Source organism: Centroberyx gerrardi, chromosome 19 (genome assembly GCF_048128805.1).
Source record: "Centroberyx gerrardi isolate f3 chromosome 19, fCenGer3.hap1.cur.20231027, whole genome shotgun sequence".
NCBI lineage: Eukaryota > Metazoa > Chordata > Actinopteri > Beryciformes > Berycidae > Centroberyx > Centroberyx gerrardi.
The window spans coordinates 11,707,483-11,712,141 of record NC_136015.1 but is presented as its reverse complement, the minus strand read 5'-3'; positions in this window follow the sequence as shown (position 1 = coordinate 11,712,141).

Below are 4,659 nucleotides of genomic sequence, written 5' to 3'. Positions count from 1 at the left end.
CGTGCTGCGAAAGGCGGATGTATGAGGGAATTTTATAAAGCCTTGGGGGTGAGCAGCCCAGCCCACTTTCCCTGCTGCAGCCTCTATTGGGCAACAGCAGTGGGATTGGATATGCTGTTGACTCTTCCCAGCGGTTGCATGATGAGGAAGCTGATGACAGACTCATGGCTGAAATGCTCGAGAAGCAAATCTCGCACTCCTAGATTTAACCCAACGACAAATCACCATAATATTCTCATAATGTAGTGTGCCTGTAATAGGGAGTTTATAGTGACCTTATGGACCTTATGACCTTAGGGATTTATAATTTCGCTGTGATATTTATATAGTATCCTTCTAAAATGTATTTTAGGATTAGTTCTTGTTCATAAGGGTGCTGACAAAACAGTTTACTGGAAGCGTGACGTATCAAATTTCATTACATTCAGAGTGTATTTGCACCAGTCAATGGTATGTACTTTCACTGTGGCATTATTTAGCCTGCTGGGGTGATACGGTTGATAGTTTAATGTCGAGGTGGTAATTACTGGGATATAATAGAGCTCACTCTCACCATCATGCAGTGACAGGGTGTACACTGGAATCTTGGCAAGGCTGCGCTTTTTACATGAGTCCATGCCAAACTATAATTCATCTCACTGCAGCTCAGGAATAGGAGTAATGGATGTATTTTTACACTCTCCCAATCCCAACAGCCAACATTTTTGATGTGTTTGTGCTAACTGGTGCTGTAGCTCATATATGAGGCTGAGTGGCTAGGAATGCAGCCAGGCCTGCAACCTTGGTCCCAAGAGGAGATAAGTCTGTACAAAGGGAAGCCCTTCCCTCTTTTTGTATCATACTGGCCTTCCTTGATAACACTCCTCTATTGTCTAATCAAAGTTATATTGTGCTATACAGGCTTTAATCAATGGGCCAACAGAGGCTGTCTCAGTTTGGCCCTGTGTGACCTGCTGGAGAGGTGTCACCGGTGTGTTGGGAGCCTGGAAAGCATGGGAGAGGTGTAATCAGGCAATGATCCCCTCTACAATGACACACTTTAAACAGATATCTAATCTGATGTAATGGCCTTGTTGAATGGTCAATTTCTGCCCTGTCACCTTTTTATAGGACATAGCATACTTAGTCTAAAGTTTGTGCCAGTTACAGAGAACACAGTGTATGAATACATGCCTCAATGTCTTTTAAGCGTGTTGTCTGTCATTCCAGATCTGTGACATTTCTTTCACTTATTACACATCTACTAGAGTACAGGGCTCTTAGTGGAATTTTCCACACCTCCAGTAGTCATACGGCCGACGGTTACATTGTGAATCTGCCAATAAGCGCAACTATTGGGAATGACTGTGTGTAAGGTCCTTGTCGAGATACAATGGCTGCACTGTGGGCCTGTAATGTGAGGCCCCTCAATAGGAACACGTTGGACAATAGATGCATTGGAGGGGAAAAATATAACCACTATGCTAATTTGAAGTCAGTCACTTACTACACTGCAAGCTGAATAAGTTGTTCAGTACAAGGAAAATACACTTTCACTTTGAGATGTTTCAACTTGGTTTTACTAAATAGTATCGCTGTGTGTGTGCGTGTGTGTGTGTGTGTGTGTGCGTGTGCGTGTGCGTGTGTCTGACTCTACAAACCATCCTTGTGAGACACAGATAGTATACAATAGCCTAAGAGAGCCTCGCGACTGTCAGTTTGAGCGCAGCACATGTGGGTCACAGAGCGCCTCAGTGTGTGATAAGGCCGGTGGACTTTCACCTGGCTGATTACAGTGTTTGTGGGAGCGGCAACGCCTAACCCATGGTGCAGCCTCTCCTGGGCACTTCAGAAAACAAGGCTAGGGTTCTTCAGGTGTGGGCTTGTCCTCAGTACCCACTTACCATGCTGTCTGGGAGCTTGGAATTTAGTAAGGAGTAAGTAAACCACGCGATGAGGTGGTGCATGGAGATTGCATGTACGGCCTGTAATAGAAAGGTCTGAAGTGAGAAAGGTTTTGAACTGAGGCAGGGATAAATCTTTTGAAGATAGCTAGGAGAGCTGTGCGGCCTTACGAGCATCCCACTCTTGTTTGAGATGTCCTAGGAGCTTAACCTCTTCAACCCATCATTACAAATTTATGTTGCATGGCCACGCTTTGTTCAAATCCACAGAACTTTATTTTAAATTCTAGTCAAGATCCCAAAGTTTACAAGGATACCAAACATGCTATGCTGAATTACATGGATTTTTTTTTAAATAAAATGATGCACAAGACATCTAGATTTTTTTCCATTTTGTGTAACGGTGTAGCCATAAAAAAATTTCAATATCAGCGTGGTATAGCTTCAATGAAGCGCTGGAATGAGTAGATATAGAATAATATGTGACATTGTCGTACAGTATGAAACAATGTATTTTTCGAACTTTGAAGCTACTTTACCAAATTTAAGTGGAAAATCAGAATTCAAGGGGTCAAGAGCAAAAACAATGGACTATTCAAATGATATCCTGAGTCCTGTGTTGTCCAAAGAGTCATTTTATTTCTTCTTCTTCTTCTTCTTCTACTTCTTCTTCTTCTTCTTCTTCCACTAATATTAGTAGTTGTAGTAGCAGTACCCCTAGTTAAAGTAGTCTCCAAACCCCTGTGTGTTTTATCTGCTGTCTGTCAATCAGGGGTCACCCAGTTGAAGAGTGTTTGATCACTGGGTTCATGACCATGAGGCACTGCTGCTCACTGCAAATAGAGCAGATAGTAAATTAGTGAAGAAAGCACATAGGACAAAGCTCATCCAGATGATTACTACTGCATCCGACGCTGGGAAGCCCCTGTGCAGCGCTAAGTATTTACATTAACTGTAACAATGATATGATAATGTGTTTCACTGCACGTCCCTCCCAAATACCTTGTGCATGTGTATGACTAGTATGTTTAACTAGAATCAACCAGCCAGATTCAGTTGTAATGTGATGCAACAAGGGTGTAACAACAATGAGTGATTCAGACACTCATGACATGAAAGCCTCAGTAGGTCACGTAGTAAAATGCTTGTAAAGTGATGTAATTGAATCTAGACAGGTATTTTCTGCTGTATTTTCAGTCAGAGATCCTGAAAACAATTCAATAATTATCAAAAGATGTGCATATGTCAGGCATAAATTGATTCATTTTACGTGATTATGACAGCGAAGCTGTGGCACTGAAAGTGTCTCTTGACTTCAATAGTAAATCTCTACAGAGTTTGTGTAAAATTAACAATGAACTTGACAAGTTACTCTCCAACCACCTGCAGCATCCAGATAAATCATTAGATGCAGTTTGCGGGCCAGTTTGGGTTAATGTAGGTCAGTTTAATGGTGAATGATGCAGTGCTACACAGAATGGGAGTCAAAACATGTGTCAGGTTGTTGTTTTGTCAGATTTCAGTTGTGTTTAACTAGTTTTAGGGAATTTGAGAAGAAAATATCTCTGATGTCTCTGCAAGTGTTTTCCCCCACTGGATGTTCAAGTATTTTATGGTTTTATGGAGTTCTTTTACCCCTCAGCATCCAGCACCAGCACCCAGGTCCTTTAGACATATGATCTTATGTAACATTATTGCACCTCATTATAGGTCAGTAGACAAACAAACCAGTCTGCTTTTTATTTGGCTGTAAAGTGGTTTGGTCTCGACTCCCGGTTCTGATCTGAGGTTTCTGCCAGCCTGACCTGTATTCTATATTGATTTCCTCAACAAGGTGCTGTAACAACTGTGATGATAAGATTGCCCTCTTTTCTCTTCATGTTGATAAGTTTGTTACTGAGTGACCAGACTGCCCTGGTCATTGTTACACATTTATAACATCTATCATTAAACAGTAAAGTCTTAACAACATTATTTGTTTGGTCTGTGAGCACTTGGGGGCAAAGGTCAAACTAACATAACACCCAAAGTGTGCAGTCTCTTCTTCAAGTCTTTTCTCTTGACTGAATTCATTTTATCCTTGTCTAATGCAGATGGTACAATATTTGGAGATATATACATATGTATGATTTTCAGTAAAGTTGTTTATGAGACTTTTTTTTTTCTAAAGAAAGGCCATTTCTATAAGAATCACATAACCACTGAATCTCATAACCACACTGACAGTCAGCTGACACATTCTCAAGGAAGTGGGACTAACAAGTCTGTCTAATTATTAAAGACCCTATCTCTGAAGGGCATGAATATTATGCTGTTTATTGTAAGAGAAGGACGGGCACAAGACTGGTGACAGATCAAAGTGTGTTCATTCATTTTTTCAAACAACCTGTTTACAATGATGGCCTGTGCTAGAGTGATCGAGTGACTGTCTAATATGCATAGTTACCCTTGGATGTCGATCTAGAATTTTCTAAGTCATTAGGATAAACGTAAATGGATTAGGGAGAGTTGTCATCCTGTTCCACAACTAAATATTAAGGGGTTGGCGGTCGTGTGAATCACCAGCGGGCATCATTGGCGCAGAGAGTGAGCACAGTCTGTATTGCATAAGCCATCCTAGAGGAAAACCAGATAAACAAACAGTGAGAGGACCTCAGACTTAATCCTCTCAGAGCCACAGTCACTGTTCGTAGTGTTCTCCCTGTTACTATCATAGCCCTAATGTCTTTATCACCAACACCATTTTTAGACCCACAGGGTAAACATGGCAAGGCAC